This window comes from Odocoileus virginianus, chromosome 18 (genome assembly GCF_023699985.2).
Source record: "Odocoileus virginianus isolate 20LAN1187 ecotype Illinois chromosome 18, Ovbor_1.2, whole genome shotgun sequence".
NCBI lineage: Eukaryota > Metazoa > Chordata > Mammalia > Artiodactyla > Cervidae > Odocoileus > Odocoileus virginianus.
Window position 1 is genome coordinate 18,543,711 of NC_069691.1, and position 19,525 is coordinate 18,563,235.

General features: G+C 41.5%; 1 pseudogene; it reads left to right on the forward strand.

Annotated features, from left to right (window-relative positions):
- Positions 1–395: 395 nt before the first annotated feature.
- Positions 396–11,285, forward strand: LOC139039407 (transcription initiation factor IIA subunit 2 pseudogene; annotated as a pseudogene).
- Positions 11,286–19,525: the final 8,240 nt, after the last annotated feature.

Genomic DNA, 19,525 nt, shown 5'->3' on the forward strand with positions numbered 1-19,525 from the left:
GGTGTTAATTAATGAAAAACTACAGCATTGGCCTGTCTCCCCTGTGCAAGGCTGAGTGATGATGCCCCGTGAGTCTGTAGTCACCCTGTCCTGGCGAAGGATGTGCATTGTGTGTGAACCAAGTATATAGTCTTAGTATATAGTATATATATATATATAGTATATAGTATATATTCTTGGATCTCCAATTGCAGATTTCCTTGAGAACTGTCCTTTTCAAAACTATCAACTCATATTTGTAAACAAACCTGTTTGTTTCAAATCATTTGTGACCAAATTGCCAAGATACAGGTGCTGATATAGCTACTTACTTTCACAAGATCTTTGGAGACTATTTGTGACACGTTGAAATTGTTCTCCTTCTGTCCTGCCTGACAAATTCTGAAAAGTTAGGGATGATTAGTTTTTCTAAGCTGAAGGCCTCCACTAAGGTCAGATTAAGGTTTTCTCTCTAGTTTGATTCCATGAACGTTAAGGTTTGGCTCTCCTACACTGAGTATTGTTGTACATTTCTCCCTGGTGTAAGGAAGGAGCTTTCTGTTGGGCAGTAGAAGTCCAGGTCACCTCCAGCCCAGAGTTTTGGAGAACTCTCTTTGAAAGCACAGCTTGGTATCACGCAGTGGCTTTCAGTTCAAAGGTGATCCTTTATTCCTGCTCCTCCTCCTTTGTTTGTTTAGGCTACTGGTTCTTCCTCCAAGCATTCTGAGTAGATGTGGGTGGAGAGAAGAGCAGGAGGGGGTGTGTGTGATTTGAGTGGGGAGGCTGAATTTTCACAGACTCCGTTTTACTTAGCATTTGTTTATGCTTATCTACTCCCAATCTTTAATTCTTACAAACCTTTCTCCACCTTAGTGGATTTCAGTCTTTCTTTCGTTCCTGGTGTTTGGGACTAGGATGTATCTTGAACACCATATGCCCCCCTCACCAATCTGGCAAGGAGAGAAGGCGGGATTATAGGATCCTAGGATGAGGGGAGGGTGAGAAGTGGAAGGAGGGAGCTTTGTTTGTGTTTTCCAAAGAGAGCTTCCTGTGATTCCAGGCTTCCAGCCTTTGCTGGTTTGAAGTCCTTGGCAATAACCCTTGCTTGTTTCCTTCTGAGTATCCATGGATTATCGTGAGGTCTTTTAAGCTGACAGTAGTGATTGCTCAGTGTTCTAATAAGGGAGGAGATATCGCCTCATGGCCTTAGGCACTGCTGGTGGTGAAAAAATATAAACTGCTAAAGCCACCCCTGCCCCCACCAGGTCCTCACCTCAGACTCCATTACAGCTGAAAACATAGGAACTGAAAAGCAGCTAAAATACCCTGAATCTTCACAAAAGAAGAGTCCGGCCCCAGCCAACAGTGACATGGGCTTTGTGGAAGAAGAAGGTCTGAGTAAGGAAAGAGAGAGAGAAAGAAAAAAAGAAATGGTGCTCAAATGAGCCAGGAGAACAGTTGTGTGTTGCTTTTCGAGGCTTCGTGAGAGTGTACACCTCCGGGATCACTTGGGGTTGTTCATTGACTCAGACTGTGTATAGGAGATCCTAAGACCTTATCAAGTATTGTAATGTAACCCCTATCTGATTGGAAGTGGGTGAATGCATCAATTAAAAGGGGTGTATATATTTGGCTTTGGTGGGGGAGTGGTGATTCAACAATCCAGCCGCAGAAGGTGAGAGCCACTTGAAAAACCTTCATCCCAGGCCGAGCCCTGGGTGCCGCCTCTGTCCTCTCCTCAAGGGGCTCTGTGCCAGGACCCCCAGAGGGTGTAGAGCCTATGATAGCTAAATCGCTGGATGCCTGCCTGCTGCCTGCCTGCTGGGGAAGACCCTGGAGTTGGCTTGGGCCTGCTTCTGTTTTATAGCCTGATGGATTTGGGCTCTCCCTTTCCCTCTTCAGAGGCCTACAATCTGCACCAAATGTTTCACATTACTCAGTGTGAAAAACCTCCTATTCTTTCAGATTTTTTACAAGTTCATACATCCGTGGAAACCCGATATTCCATATTTCATTCTGCTTCGTGGATGTCATTGTGAGGGATGCGGGTTCACATGCAACAGGCCTCAAATGTCTTTGATCAGCTTGACCGCAACTAATTGTAAATGGAGAACAAATGAAAGAAATATTTACAAATTTCATGGGAATTCAGGCGGGGCCTAAGCCTCCCCTAATGCCTCCATTCACAGTAAATGTTTATTGAATACTTTGACTCTACTGTGCACTTCAGTATTTATATAGTATTAGGTTTTAGCTTGTTCTGAAGGAATCCAAAGAGTTAGTAAACTGACCTTCCCTGTCTCCCCATGTTACCCTCTTCCCTTCTGCAAACTTCCTTTCTTTTGCATCACAAAATCTGCTGCTGCCTAAAGAAAACCAACTCAAATTGCAAAGCTACAGCTGTAAGAAGTGGAAGGAGAGAAAGGGATTGAGAGAGAAGAAGGCGGGGTGAGGGGAAGGACCGTAAAATTTAAAACAAATTTTGAGTTGCACAGTCGAGTTGGGAAAAGTCAAATGAAAATGTTCGAGATTTGTTCAAAATAAAGTCATAAATGCTTGGAGCCAAGTTAAGCAGCTGTTGGGTCAGGCAGGCTAAGGCCTGAAAGGCAGCACCAACTAAGAGCTGAGTATTATGCAATTAATGAGCAGTTGCCTGGATATAAAGAAACATCCATAGCCCTGTAGAAGGGCTTCTTTCTCTTTTTTTAAATTTATTTTTAACCGGAGGAAAATTGCCTTACAGTGTTGTGCTGGTTTATGCTGTATGACAGCATGAGTCAGCCATAAGTCTGCCTATATCCTCTCCTTCTGGAGCCTCTCTCCTGCCACCACCCCCCCCCCCCCCAATCATCAGAGAGCGCCAGGCTGGGATCCCTGTGTTATTCAGCGACTTCTCACCAGTTATCCGTTTTACACATGATAGTGTATATATGTCTGTGCTACTTTCTCCATTTATCCCACTCTCCTTCCTAAGAGGATTTCTGATTTAGGCCTTTCCATTTCTAAACATACTTTTCCAGAAGAATTTTTATTCACTCAGGAACCAAAATAACTTTTGTGATTTCTCCCTGGAGGTAGTGGAGTGGGGTCACTCTATGGCTTGGAAAGGGTCAGCTGACACCCCCCCAACCCCGATCCAGCTTCCCTGCCTCACGGCATAAGCTGGAAGTCCCATCAGCCCCTGTCTTCTTCCCACTGCTGTCAGGAGCTGCTGGCACTTCCCAGGGCAGCTTGGACATGTGGTGGTCCAGATACCAAAGGGTAGAGAGGAGGTAACCTCTTTCTGGAGAGTGCTTTGGCTACCACTTTGGATGGCAAGTGCTTCTGAGGTTGGCCAATCAATGCTCCAACAACTGCTGTTTTAATTAAGAGTATATCACATCTATATCTGTGGTATCCTGGGCCTCTTCCAAGCTCGGAGTCGTAAAAGTCAAGCTAGATTCTGTTGTTTATGGATGCTGGCTTAACTTGCTGTTCTCCAAGTTTCTCCAACATTTCCATCCAGGCACAAAAGACATGGTTTAGGAGTCATACAGAGGAGAGGGTGAATGGTCCCAAAGAACCCCAGAACACCCCAAAAATCTGATGAGAGAGGTGTTTGCAAGGAAAGTGGTCATACGACAGGAGTGATGCCTTGAAAAGGAGAATTAGGAGGTAGAGAAGAGGAATGTGGCACTGGAGGAGGTCAAGTCCAAAGTTAATAAAAAGTGGAACCAAGTTCCCAGAAAAGAGTATTCAGAGCATTTTATTATACATTTGCTTTGTAAAATAGACCTTTAACTTTTACTCATTGTTCTCTTTCCAATGGTATCTGGGGCTACACCTCTCATTCCCAGGAGTTCTTTTTTTTTTTTTTTTCCAAACAATATCTTCCCATCAAAATGTGCCTGTACAGCCGTGTTTACTCTTAAATGTAAATGGACAATAAGAAAGTTTTCATTTTTAAAGATTATTTATAAAAAGCCAAATGGACAGAGCTGAAATGGTGAGATTTCTTAGCCACACAGCAGAGCATAGAGCTGGTTGGAAGTGAACTGATCACAGGCAAACAGCTTGACCTTACATGTGGGAGACATTGGTCTTCGTGGGTAAGGTCAACTTCTGTAGCTTCAAATGGGCAAGTTTCTCAACTTCTGTCTACCTCAGATTCCTCATCTAGAAAGTGGGACAAATAATATTGCCTATGTCACAGCATTGTTTTGAGAACTGAATAAGTCAATGTACATAAAATGTTTAGAGCATTCAGTTCAGTTCAGTTCAGTCACTCAGTCGTGTCCAACTCTTTGCGACCCTATAGAGTATAGCCCACCAGGCTCCTCTGTCCATGGGATTTACCAGGCAAGAAAACTGGAGTGGGTTGCTCCCGTGCCCTCCTCCAGGGGATCTTCCTAACCTGGGGATCAGACTCATGTCTCCTGCATTGTAGGCGGTTTCTTTACTTCTTGAGCCATTGGAACTTGTTCCCTGAAGAAGTGAGAGGAGAAAATCCACTTGGAATGCATAGTACAAGAGTGCTCGATTAGAAAGATCTTTAACCTTGCCTTTAGCAGTTCCTTAGACCAATTTTCTTCGATGTACCTTAAGCAAGAAAATGGTAGTTTTTCCTAATTATCTATTTTATAAATTTTTGATGGTCAGATATCAAATAATTGTTCAGAAGTGAAATTAGAGCACATGTTAGTCAGTATTAATTAACGGAAGCAGAAAGAGGAGGCTACTGACCACTGTGAAGAAGTGTTCTTTACTTTTCCCATTAAGAACTTGTCTGGATTTCTATGAACCAGGGACAGAAGACATTTATTCCACCTGCAATTTGAGCTATGATAATTGTCCTGTGTCTAAACATTCTAAATGCCTCCAGCATTTTTTCTAAACCGCAGTTTAAAGAACAAGAAGAAAGCAAGCAGTTTGCAAATGATGCCTCTGTACAAATGGCCAACATTCCAGTTGGTGTTTTATGGGGCTCCACCCACATTAAATTGACCAGAATGGGGGTGACCCAATGACAATAGATTCTTTTGTTGCATTGTTTTGATGCAGAGCAAGTGACATTCCTCAGGCCCCTTTCCATGTAACGCTCCACCACAAATATGTTGCTACTCTTTTTACCTGTGGGACTGGGTCCTATCAACTCTAGCACTTTCAGGCTTATCTGATGGCAAATGAAAACTGATACTGGTGGGGAGGGTTATGACTACTTGGTTACTGGACAGCCATTCACCTCTGGTTCTACATTCTTTAAGCAGTTTCAGTTTAACCCTTAAAAAATGTTTATGAGCAATGAAATATACCCAGACATCCATGAATATATTTATATAAGAAAAATAGGAAAATATGCACCTGTGTTCTCTTCATATGGTACATATTGATATTATACATTTATTCTGAGGTTGGTCATTGTATCATGATGATAGGTGCATGTGGATTTGCCTGTCCACTTGTTAATGTACTGTAAAGTGACTCTGTGTAGGTGTGTGTTTATGTGGATATAGGTACATGTGGAATGAGATCTTTTCCTGTGACAATCTGCAAATAGTGCTTCTGTGACTTTGGAGTGAACAAAGCCCCAAACCTGTTGATTATGTGAATGTTCCTCATGTAATATGTAAATCCTACAGCAATGCTAAATGTCAGAATTATGGGAAAACAGAGGTGGTCTTAGAGTATCTTCTATAACATTCATTGTGACATTGTGATTTAATTGTCCTGAAATGTAGCCTAAAAGGTTTGCACCTTTTATCCCCCCCCAGCACTAAGAAAATTATAGGCTCAGTCAAATTACAATGAAACAAAATCTGTTGAAAATGAACAATCTGTTTCTATAAATGATGATATAAATAATATAAATATTCAATTATTATACATGCTAACACATTCAATATATTCAATTTTTCACCTGCAAATATTTTCTAGAATACCTTGATGTAGTTACATCTACTGTCTGTGAAATTGCATTTTAGCCTTGGGTAAATTTCAAAGAACCACATTTTACTGGAAGTGACTCCAGATGCCATTGAATATAGTAATTGAAAACTGGCAGCTAGCATGCCAGATTTTGCCAACAATTGGGTTTGGTTTGGCCACTTCATATCAGTATGTGTTTGTGTGTGTGTAAACATTTTATTGAGGTATAATTGTGCACAACAAACTGCACATGTTTAAAGTGTATGATCTGATATTTCACAAGTACATACCTGTGAAACCATCTTTATAACCAAGATCATTAACATATCCATCATCGTGGAAAGTTTTCTTATAGCCCTTTAGAGTCCCTCTTTCCTGTCCTCAGCCCCTCCAGGTGATCACTGATCTGCTTTCTGTCACTGTAGATTAGTATGTGTTTTCTGAATGGAAGCATACTTTTATGTCTTTCACTCAAAGTAATTATTTTGAGATTCATCCCTAAATCATAATATTTACAAAGGTTTTCTCCTATGTTTGCTTGTAGAGTTTTATAATTTAGGTTTTACATTAGGATCTATATCCATATTAAGTTATTTTTGAATATAATCTATGTTCTGTATCTATGGTTTCATAAATGAAAGTTCATTGTTTTTATATCACTATAGAATTGTCCCAGTACTGTTTATTAGGAAGACTATCTTTTATTTACTGCTGGGTCAATTTAGGGCTTAATTTATTTTCCATTTCTCAGAGGTCACTGTCCCTCATTGGCTGATGTCCAGTTCTTGAAAACCATTGTTTCCTATATCTTGTCTATTTTTATTTATTTCAAATGGGAAGTTAAGTCTGATCCCTGCTGCTCCACCTTGGTGGGAAGTAGAAGTCCCATACTTAGAGTATTTTTTAAATTTTAAAATGTATTTCCAATAAATGCAAATTAGGAAATATCATATTCAAACTAGATTTCTGGCTTCTCATGAAAAATCATCAAATTTGGCAAAATGAGGTGCACACTCCACACAGCATCTGTCAATTACACAGCTCCCTGTTTTCTTGTGGCAAGAGCTTCCTCGTCTCTCCCAATCCTCATCTTGCTTGCCTCACTCATTCAACTTTCCTCCTCGACCCCCTTAGGCCTGATCAGTCCAAGTCTTTAATTTCATTCAGGAGGAGAGGGAGAGAGGCAAAGTGAGATGGAATTAGAATCTGGTTCTCTGGCTCCAAATCCAAGGGTATTTCCACTGAGATTGAGCAGTCCTGTTGTATTATTGGCAGGGAGATGCACAGACTGAAGGCCTGGATAACTGCTGACAATTTTAGGTGCTCAGTGCCTGTCGTTCACACTCTTGCTATGTCTCAATATGGACCTGTGAAGTTTATTATAATTTACCCTTCTCTGTATTTGGAAACAAATTATGTAGCAGAGATTTAACTATTAATTTTTTAAAAGAAACTGTTTATTCAACAAAACCACCTTTTGAGGATCACCATCAAATGATCAAATCAGTGGTCAAATTGATCAAATCAGTGATCACTATTGTTTTTCCTCATTAAATAATTTTTTTTTTTTTGAATTTGTGCAAGACTTTCTTTTTTTATTCCCCATCCTGGTCCCCCCTCCCACCTCCCTCTCCACCTGATCCCTCTGGGTCTTCCCAGAAACACCTGTGAGAATGATCAAAATCTGATGATACCAAATGCTAATGAGGATGTGGAGCAGTAAGAACTCTCATTTGCTGCTGGTGGGGATGCTAAATGGTGCAGCCACTTTGGAAGACAGCTTGAAAGTTTCTTACAAAATTAAAATACTCTTACCATTTGATCCAGGAATCATGCTCCTTGGTATTTACTCAAAGGAGCTGAAAACTTATTTTTACCCCAAACCTGTACACAAATTTTATAAAAGCTCTATATATAATGACCAAAACTTGGAGGCAACAAATATGTCTTCAGTAGGTGAATAGATAAATTGTGGCACATTCAGGAAATGGAATTCTGTTCATCACTAAAAAGAAATGAGCTATTAAGCCATGAAAAGATGTGGATGAAACTTAAATGCTTGTTTCTTAGTGAAATAAGTCAATCTGAAAAGGCTATGTAGTGAATGATTCTTAACTACTGGCCTTTTTTTTCTCAAGTCTTAGAATCAGCACCTTAATGTGGGTTTTGCAAGGAAGCTTGAGTTGAGAATGGTCATGGACCCTGTGAATGCTCAACCTGACTCTACCAGGTGTGTGAATGTGCACAGGAAAGTAACTTTCTCCCTCTGACCCTCAGTTTCCTTATCTGTGTAGAGATGGTTAAATGAGATGAGATGAACTCTCTTTTCCAACATTTTGTGCATTCCAAGAATTTTATTTGTCACCAAGCTACCGATTTCCACTTTATGATCACTTTAAAACAGCTCCGATCTTGCTTCTCCACTTATAGTTTGGCACTGTAGTTTCCATTTTTGAACTCTTTTGGCCTTCAGTTGTCATCTGGAAATCAGATTATTAAATGCTTGGTTTCGAGATCTCAACTTATCACAGGACAATCTCTGACCAGGTATTTGTTCTTCTTGAAAGGCAATGCCAAAAATGGCTCAAACTACTGCACAATTGCACTCATCTCACACACTAGTAAAGTAATGCTCAAAATTCTCCAAGCCATGCTTCGAAAGTATGTGAACCATGAACTTCCAGATGTTCAAGCTGGTGTTAGAAAAGGCAGAGGAACCAGAGATCAAATTGCCAACATCCATTGGATTATCAAAAAAGCAAGAGAGTTCCAGAAGAACATCTATTTCTGCTTTATTGACTATACCAAAGCCTTTGACTGTGTGGATCACCACAAACTGTAGAAAATTCTTAAAGAGATGGGAATATCAGACCCCTGACCTGCCTCCTGAGAAATCTGTATGCAGGTCAGGAAGCAACAGTTAGAACTGGACATGGAACAACAGACTGGTTCCAAATAGGAAAAGGAGTACATCAAGGCTGTATATTGAAACCCTGCTTATTTAACTTATATGTAGAGTACATCATGAGACACACTGGGCTGGAAGTAGCACAAGCTGGAATCAAGATTGCCAGGAGAAATATCAATAACCTCAGATATGCAGATGACACCACCCTTATGGCAAAAAGTGAAGAAGAACTAAAGAGCCTCTTGATGAAAATGAAAGAGGAGAGTGAAAAAGCTGGCTTAAAACTCAACATTCAGGAAACTAAGATCATGGCATCTGGTCCCATCACTTCATGGCAAATAGATGGGGAAACAATGGAAACAGTGGCTGACTTTATTTTTTGAGGCTCCATAATCACTGCAGATGGTGACTTCAGCCTTGAAATTAAAAGACATTTACTCTTGGAAGAAAAGTTATAATCAACCTAGACAGCATATTAAAAAGCAGAGACATTACTCTGCTGACAAAGGTCCGTCTAGTCAAGGCTATGTTTTTTCCAGTAGTCATGTATGGATGTGAGAGTTGGACTATAAAGAAAGCTGAGCGCCAAAGAATTGATGCTTTTGAACTATGGTGTTGGAGAAGACTCTTGAGAGTCCCTTGGACTGCAACCAGTTAATCCTAAAGGAAATCAGTCCTGAATATTCACTGGAAGGACTGATGTTGAAGCTGAAACTCCAATACTTCGGCTGCCTGATGCGAAGAACTGACTCATTGAAAAAGACCCTGATGCTGAGAAAAATTGAAGGGGGGAGGAGAAGGGGACGACAGAGGATGAGATGGTTGGATAGCATTGCCAGCTCAATGGACATGAGTTTGAGTAAACTCCGGGAGTTGGTGATAGACAGGGAGGCCTGGTGTGCTGCAGTTCATGGGGTCGCAAAGGGTTAGACACGACTGGGCAACTGAACTGAAAGCAGAAAAAGAAACCGTAGTATTTTGGGCTAACCATAAACTAGTTTCCTCTTCTGTGAAATAAAGAGCTTTTATTAGATGCTCTTTTAGGCCCTTGTTTGCTTTAAAATTCTAAGTTAGTTTAAAAAGCATGATGATGTTCTTAGACTGAATACAACTGATTTCCTTTTTGTCCCAATTAGCAGCTTTTGAAGCATTTCAAGTTTCTTCTCCCATCAATTATCTACAGATTTTCATAGAAGCGTAAGACTTCTTAGTTGCTGCTTGGCCCACCAAACTTATGTAACTTGTTGTTTGACAAACACTGCTGTTTTATAAAGAGTTGGGGAAGTTTCCCTAATCCATATTATTTTAAACATTTAAAGATCTGAAAAACATTTTTTCGCCCAAAGTGTAAACTTCCCAGCCACTGCAGAAGAGAAGGGCTTCCTTGGTGGCTCAGAGGGTAAAGTGTCTGCCTACAATGTGGGAGACCTGCGTTCAATCCCTGGGTCAGGAAGATCCCCTGGAGAAGGAAATGGCAACCCACTCCAGTACTCTTGCCTGGAAAATGCCATGGATGGAGAAGCCTGGTAGGCTACAGTCTCCACAATGGGATTGCAGAGAGTCGCGCATGACCAAGTAACTTCACTTCTGAGAGAAGAGAAAACTGAGTGTTCTCTGCTTACTTTGCCAGGAGAACTGCATAGACTTTGTGCATTCTGATTCTAGGGGACTGTGAGGTTTGGTCTCTGGATCCTTGTTTATTTATTTACCTTTTTTGATAGCACCCCTTTTTATTTTTGCTGGACAGCTTTAAAGGTAGGGATAATCATAACTATATATAAATTCTCAAAAAATGTCTATAAAACTTTGGAATAAAATCAGAAATACATGGTACTTTTATAGTGGTATTTTAAGAACATTTTTTTTTTCTTGCTACTTAAAATTAGGGAAAGAATGAGGTCAATTATTTTTATATTATGTTTCTTTTGCATTTTTAAAAACACCAAATTATAAGGTACTGAGATGCTGGGGGCCTCCTTGACTCCTGTGTGGTTTCACTTCCCATTTCTGTGAGTACTTCCAGGTCACTGATCCAGCTCTGCGGTCTCTGGGGCTGCTGAAGGGGCCAGTGGGAGTGTGGGCACCTCCTGTTGAGTTCTGGCTTGTCGCTTCTGTCCCACAGGCCTTCTCCACAGGACTTCGGTAACTTCTTTCTCTTAAGCGGTAGCATATCAGTTATAGAGAAATGCACTTTAGGAAACAGTCTTCAGGAGGGTCCAGGTAAACCCTTACCATCTAAACAGAGCATCCCCAACTTACCCATCAAGTTCCACTTCAGTGTGATAAGTCTGTAAATTTAGCACCAGCATTGACAGGCGGGGATGGAGTCCTCATTCCAGAGGCTCTTGTTTATATGTACAGATTCTGTGATCATGTGTGGGCTTTTATATTGAGTGGGGCTGAATGCAGAGAGATGACAGAGCTTATTAAAGTGGATAAAGTGGAAATTGTAGCTTAAGATGGTAAAAATACTGGCTTTAATACTACAGAGTGAAAGAGGAAAATTGGCCTTTTAGTCCTGTCTTCTGTCATTAGGCAGCACTTTGAGGGACAGCAAAGAAGAGACTCTAAAAGGCATTATTCTGTTTTAGAAATGTAGGAGTGATTATGCTGTGCTGCGCTGATTGGAAGATGTCTATAGAAAGAAACATAATTCTGTGGCTGCTTACGTCATCTTCATTATGCAGCATGAAGAAACTTAACTTTTTATGACAAATCAGAATTGTAGCCAAAGAACCGTATTTGATTAACTCATTCTAAAACTCAGTGTGAGTAATAATAGGTGGCAATGTTAAGCTAGCAATATAAGATATTAGATAAGCATTTTATTAGCATTAGATAAAGAGCATCATGTTCACTGTAGGGCAGTTGGAAAAACATATCGTTTCAATAAAGTCACATTAGTTTTATCAATTTTAAATCTTACAATTAATAAAAAGCATTGGCAAGAGACTGTAGCAAATTCTGGATAAATTTTACTTAGAAAATTCATTCTTAAAAGAATTAAAAATAAAAGAGTGGATATATATATATGTATAACCTATTCACTTTGCTATACACCTGAAACTAACAAAACATTGTAAATCAACTATACTTCATAAAAAAATTTTTAAAAAGTAATGCAAAACCAGCAATAACATTGATATGAGAAACCTACCAAGAATAAAACTCTGTTAGGAAAAAGTAGATAATCTTTAGACAGAGTTCCCAGCCAAAACAAAGCAACTCAATCAAACCTCAAAACCCTGTTCCTAATAGGATAAAATAGTTTCTTGTGACATTAAATTATTTACTGAATTTGCAATTTTGATCAAGTATCATACAATTAAAAATAACCTCATGTCCTATTACGTATATAATTTTTTATTTAAAATCTTACTAAATGTAAAATAAAAGGCGATGGTGATGTGGAGAACTTACATTATTCAATAACCTGTATTGTAAACAGATGTGCTTCATCTAGACATTCTTGTTCTATTAACAGAGCACAGGAGGGGTAGATTTTTCAGCTTTTTTTAGGGGCTAGGATTTTTCACAATGGTCAATGTGTACTGGCTCAACTGAAAGTCATCAGCTGCATTCGCCCCCTAACAAAAGAGTCTTGTCTGTCCTCTGAGGCTGTGAAGCCAGGCATTGACTTCTCCTCTCTAGCTATGAAAATCCTAAATGGCATCATCTTCCAATGCAAAGCTATTCCCTCTGCATTGTAAATCTCTTGTTTAATGTACTCACCTTCATGACTTATCTTCACTAGATCTTCTATATTAGCACTTGCTGCTTCATCTGGCACTTTTATATTTTGAAGATAGCTGCTTTCCTTCAACCTCATGGACCAACCTCTGCTAGCTTCAGACTTTTGTTTCCCGCTTCCTCACATCTTTCAGCCTTCATGAAATTGAAGAGAATTAAGGCTTTTCTCTGGATTAGGCTTTGGTTTAAGGGAATATTGTGATTGATTTGATCTTCTATCCAGACCATTAAAACTCTCTCCATATTAGCAATAAGGCTATTTTGCTGTCTTGTGATTTATGTTTCCCCTGGAGTATAACTTTTTTAATTTTTGGAGTAGTACTTTTAATATCCTTCAAGAACTTTTCTTTGCACCTGCAGTTTGGCTGTTTGGCACCAAGAAGAATAGCCTTCAGTCTGTTTCAGTTTTCGATATGCCTTCCTCATGAAGCTTAATCATTCCTAGCTTTTGATTTAAAGAGATGTGCAATTTTTCCTTTCACTTGAATACTCAGAGGTTATTATGGGGTTGTTACCTCAACACTGTTGTATCTTAGGGAATGGGGAGGCTTGAGGAGAGGAAGGAAGATGGTGGAATGGCTGTTAGAGCAGTGAGAATACACACATTTATCAGTTAAGTTTGCCATCTTGTTTGGATGTGGTTTGTGGCACCCTGAATCAGTTATAACAGTGACATCAAACATGACCGATCATAGCTCTCCATGACAAATACAATATTCAAAATATTTGAAATGTTGCAAGAATTACCAAAATGTAGCATAGAGTCATAAACTGAGCAAATGTTTTTGGAAAAGTGGTGTACATATGCTTGCTCAACTCAGAATTGCTACAAGCCTTCAGTTTGTAAAACACACAATATCCTTGAAGCGCAATAAAGAAAGTTCAATAAAACTATGTAAAGGGGGAAAATACTATACCATTCCTGTTGAACAATGCAGGCAGAAAGAAGCCATGAGAGAAGGACTCTCCAAGGAATAGCAGCTGCTGACTTGCATCGGCCCATTCTGGGATTCTGAACATTCACTGTGTCAGCAGGGATTGGCCCAGTCCAGCTACCCGTATATAACCCCTGAAGTGGTATCTCTAATGTGGAACTTTGTGAAAATCAGCAGAAGAGATTTTTTGGTATGGTGAGACCTTGAGCCACGCATACTCCCAGACCACACCCGTCAGAGTCATCTAGGAGATCTAGAGGTCCACGTCCCACCACAGTCCCACTGAATCTGAGACTCGAGGGTGTGGTCTGGGAGCCTACAGTTTCAGCAAGATTCCCAAATAATCCCTGCTGAATTCTGAAAGTCTCTGCTCTTGTAATTACTTTTACCATCTCTGGGCTCAAATCCTGGTTCTGTCTCCCTGTAACTATGTGACCCAGAAGAGCTCTTTAGCTCTCTGAGTTCCTTTCCTTCTTCTCCATGAAATAGGGAACCTGCTTTTTGGGTCCTCTTGAGAATCGAGTGAAATAGGTTTTGAAGCTCTTACCTCAGTGTCTGGTACATACGAAGCCCTCATAAATTTGAAATGCTATTCTTTTTGGTTTGATAAAAGTTTGATAAAGGATGGTAGACTCTCTACCCTAATTAGGACCATAGAATGTTGGTTTATTGGAGTGAATACAAACTACATAGTGGATTCAGATATTAAATTACAATACCTCTTTACTAAAGGGGTTAAAGTGATAGTCACCTCCCTAGCTTTGCCTGCATCTTTTTTGTCCCAGATTTTGCTGATGTTCTTTCGGCTGCTCTCTTTGGTTTGTGTTCTTCAGAGGCAGGGGTATAGCCCTCTTTTGTTGACTTTAAGGCCATTACTCCTGAGTTTCTGCTTTTGAACCTGTTCTAAGCGGAGTCTTCAGCAGATAATTTACAAAGCAGGCTTTGATGCTCTCCAGCATGTCCTGCAAAGCGCTGTCAGTTTTCCTTACATGTTAACCCTGGTGGCCTTTGAGAGCAAGGCCATGCAGCTGTCTCTCTCTGGTCACTCTCCTGTCCCAGTCTGCAGCCTCTCTCTACTGTGCTTAGCTTTCTCTGCTGATCACAGCGTCTCTGGGATGGTGATGGGATCCCTATTTTCTGAGATTGGTGGGACAAATCCCTTTCTTTTGGCAGTTTGAGCAGCAAAGGGATTCCTCATTGCAAACAGGGTTACATTTTATGGATAACACCAGTAAATACATGTGATCTCTTCTTCTCATGGATTATTTTCTTTACTCTTTATATTTTTTGGTGTTTAGGAGTTGTTAGTGGTAAAGATTGCCGGGAGAAATATCAATGACCTCAGATATGCAGATGACACCATCCTTATGGCAGACAGTGAAGAGGAACTAAAAAGCCTCTTGATGAAAGTGAAAGAGGAGAGTGAAAAAGTTGGCTTAAAGCTTAACATTCAGAAAGCTAAGATCATGGCATCTGGTCCCATCACCTCATGGCAAATAGATGGGGAGACAGTGGAAACAGTGTCAGACTTTATTTTTTTGGGCTCCAAAATCACTGCAGATGGTGACTGCAGCCATCAAATTAAGCCTTCCTTACTCCTTGGAAGGAAACTTATGATCAACCTAGACAGCATATTAAAAAGCAGAGACATTACTTTGCCAACAAAGATCTGTCTGGTCAAGGCTATGGTTTTTCCAGTAGTCATGTATGGATGTGAGAGTTGGATTGTGAAGAAAGCTGAGCACCGAAAAATTGATGCTTTTGAACTGTAGTGTTGGAGAAGACTCTTGAGAGTCCCTTGGACTGCAAGGAGATCCAACCAGTCCATCCTAAAGGAGATCAGTCCTGGGTGTTCATTGGAAGGACTGATGTTGAAGCTGAAACTCCAATACTTTGGCAACCTCATGTGAAGAATTGACTCATTAGAAAAGACCCCGATGCTGGGAGGGACTGGGGGCAGGAGGAGAAGGGGACGACAGAGGATGGGATTGTTGGATGGCATCACTGACTTGATGAGTTTGAGTAAACTCCCAGAGTTTGTGATGGACAGGGAGGCCTGGTGTGCTGCGATTCATGGGGGTCGCAAAGAGACGGACACGACTGAGTGACTGAACTGAACTGAATGGTAAAGAACCACTGATTCTGAAGGCTAAAAATGTTCTTGAGGCATTCATTAATGTGTCTTCTTTTCCAGAAAATATTTTAGGACAAAACCAAGTACCAGTCTGGGTTTACTTAAAAAGAATAGATACTTATTTCTCACAGTTTCAGAAGCTAGGAAGTTGTAGATCAAGGCACCAGCAGAAAACCTAGTGTCTGGTTTGCAAATGACTGTTTTCTCATTTTGTTCTCACCTGGCAAAGGGAACTGGGGGCGAACCATTCTCTCTTATCTCTTCTTGCAAAGGCACTCCTCTCTTATGAGGCTCTATCTTTATGATCTAATTGCTTCCCAAATGTCTCTCCTCCAAATACCATCATCACCTTGAGGATTTAGACTTCAGCATATAAATTCTGGAGAGACTCAGACTTTTGGTCCATGGCACGTGCTGTAGCTACTGTGAGCATTTATTGGAGACTTTCATTGTACAGTTTGCAAAGCTAGGGTACTTCTAGTCTTGGAGTTGGACTTGTGGTAAAAAGGCAGGCTCTCAAGGCTCATGGTCCAGATTGGAGTGAAAGGGCAGAACGTGCCTCAAGTTTGGGACTCATTCAGTTTGGGGTGGGGGGTGCAGTGAGAAGCCACAGTGAGGGCAGCAAGAAGGCAACACGTGTCCTTGGGCAGAGATGCCATGAGACAGACAAGCTCTTAGAGAATGGGGGGGAAATGGCCCCACTCCTGCCAGAGGATGGGGCTTCTGAGACCAAGTCCCACAAAGGCAGCTGTGTGGATAGGCAGACACAGACTCAGCAGAGCTGGGTGGAGCACAGATCCAAGCCATGTACTGCTTTTGACCCTCTTTTCTATCACCGTGAGCTTCCCCAGGTTGTACCAGTCCTTAAGCCCCTCTACTGCGTAGGTCCTGGCAATGGGAATAATCCCAGTGTTCCTTGAGGAAGTTAGAATTGGAGCTGGAAGAGCTGAAAGGTCTGAAGGAGATGCTGAGACTGCATGCACAGACGCCTCTCTGTTCCCTGGGACCTCCGTGCCGCTTGGAACAGGATGCCAGCATGGCAAGAGGTAAAAACATTTGAGTTTTGGGATCTGACACATGTGGAATGAAGTCCAAGCTCCTCTCCTTATTAGCTGTAGCATTGTGCATTTAGACAGTACACAATGCCCACAACTAGCATTTATTAAATGTCGACTCTGTGTCAGATATTGATCAAGTATTCACACCTGCAAGTATTAACTTCAGATATTTTAAAATATTTAAAAGTATGTTATGAGGTGTGTGTGTGTGTGCTCAGTCACTTCAATTGAGTCCGACTCTTTGCGACCCCATGGACTGAAGCCCACCAGGCTTCTCAGTCCATGGGATTCTCCAGGCAAGAATACTGGAGTGGGTTGCCATGCCCTCCTCCAGGGGATCTTCCTGACCCAGCGATCGAATCTGTGGCTCCTGCATGGCAAGTGGATTCTTTACCGCTGAGCCACCAAGGAAGCCCCTGCTATGAGGTAGATGTTATTATTAACTTCATTTCACAGATGAAAAATACTAGGCACAGAGGGGTTAAGTCACTTGCCTAAACAGTTTGGAACCAAGGGAATGTGCCTTTAGCACCTTTGCTCTTAACAATTGCCTAATTGCTGCCTAATTTTGTTTCTTCATCTGTAAAATGAGGGTTACAATAGCTTCTTCAGTGTTGTGCAGATGAAATTTTCAATGAGATGCCAACAGACAAAGCACCTGTCTTTGCCCAGGTCACGAAGCGGGGTGCTCCACCACCAGCTCCTCTCCTGTTGTCTCATGACAGGCAGGACCACTCCCTATTCTGGACGAAGCCGGAGTCTCTCCCCTCGCGTGTGCCCAGCTCTCCTTTCCTTGGGCTTCCTGCTGCCCTTGTGTTTGCACTTCAGCAGCAACATCACTTGCCTCATCTCTACGCTCATCCGTGACTTCTTCCAGTTTCTGAGTATGAGGCTTATTTTACACAGCATCCTTTCCAGTAAGCTGCTTCCTGGCCACATCTGTAAGGTACCTCAGTGTCTTGGTGCTTCTCGATAGCACACTGCAGGGTAGATGACTTCTGGGAAGGGCAGCTCCCTCTGTGTGGTTTCTTGCTGATTTCTCTTTCAGGGACCTTCCCGTTCCTGACCTTCTTCTGGTGCCTCTTTCCCACTTCTAGTGGCCTACCTAAAGTCGACCTTGTATCGGCCACTGCTGTGGCAGTACCCAGCAGCCCCTGCAGTGTCTGAGACTTCCTTAATGAAGGGTCCCTAATGCCCAGAGTCTCTCTGTCCCTGTCCTGGAGATGGCCCTTCATGGCTAATTTCCACTGGCAACTGACTGCATTCCCTGTGGTCTTGTGCCTTTTGGCTTCCAGATGGTCCGTTAGTGGGAGGCTCCAGGAGCAGGTGGAAGGGGAGTGCTAGCTGCCTCCCTCCCTCTGTGACAGCTTCTCCATCTAAAGGGGCTCCAAGTGACATCATCTTCTCTCCTTCAACCCCTGAGATGCCAGTGCCTGCTGCTCTCTGGACATCTCCCCACCCTAATGTGTTCCCTCAACCCTGCCCCCTCCTTATGGGTAGTTCTGCATGAATATCTCTGTATTTCAATGACATGGGGTAAATTCCATGCCAGTTTGAGACCCTACAGACAGATATGACTAGCAACAAAAGGCTACTGGGAGGAATCTTATCATCCTCACCTTTATAAGCATAATTCATATTCTATCTGATGAAAAGATGAAATTTACAAGAATAAAACTGTGTTTGCAAATACTTGGTTGTTTCCTCACTGTTAGAAACAAGGATGAGTCTTTATCAGGGTCCGATGGGAGTGCAGTTGAATTGAGAAGGTCCTGGTTAATAAGGAGTTTTGCTGTGGATGACAAGCTTTCTTCTTCTTTTGTTACTAAAAAAAAAATTCTCATCATGTGACTCTGGGCAAATCATAACTCTCTTAATCTCAATTTTATTGTTAAAAATTATGAAGCAACTGACTTTATGATGTCTGTAACTACCTTTAGCTCTAAAAGAGGTAAATAGCTGGAGAAGGGCTGCTTCTTGGAACCCTGAGAATTGGCTGGGGAGCCTGCAATTCTTCTCTGAGCACAGGTGAAAGCTGCCCCATGCATTTCCTCGTCTCCCCCTGATTGTGACCTCTCATGTTTCTACTTCGGCTTTGAGCACCCCTGACTCTGATCTGATTTCTTTGCTGCTCTTGTTTCCCACTAGTTGATAAGCCTAGTCTGACACTGGGCTGTGCCCTGACTTCCCCCACTAGAGAAGGAAGGGCCAGGATCCTTTACTAAGACACTGATACAGGTCTTGCTGGGAGAACTGACCTCTTTCAGGAAGTGACTTCAGGGCAAGTTCTTGGTGTCATTAAATAAAGAATAAAGGAAAGGATTGTAGATTAGAAGTCAAAACTGCATTTCTCTTGGCTTTCCTTGTGCCAGTGTGGATTTGGGAAAGGAAGGGAAGAAGGAGGGAGAGAGGGAGGGGAGGGAGGGAGGAAGGGGAATTTCAGAAAGTGCTTTCTCTGTGTCAGGCAGTGTGCTAAGAAACTAACGTGTGTATATTCTCATCTAATCCTTATAGTAGCCACATTATTTGCAAGGCACAGATGGTGAAACTGAGGCTCAGAGGAATCTGGTACATTGCAAAAAGACACATCTTTCAAAAATATCTCAGTTGTGGCTATGCCAAAGGATTAGACTTACCTTTTTCAGTTTGATTGAATCATGAAATAATTTCTAGTCTTCCCAGACTTCACATGCAAAGCGGGTCCTTATACTTCCCCACAAAATTTAAGATAGATGGGTATTCCATTTACACTTGTCTTTGGGCCTGCTTTGGTTCAATTTGCTTCCTCTTTTCTATTTTAAATTCTATTTCTGGTCTTTTTCCAACTGGAAGATCACTCAAGTGTCTGTGGGTTTTA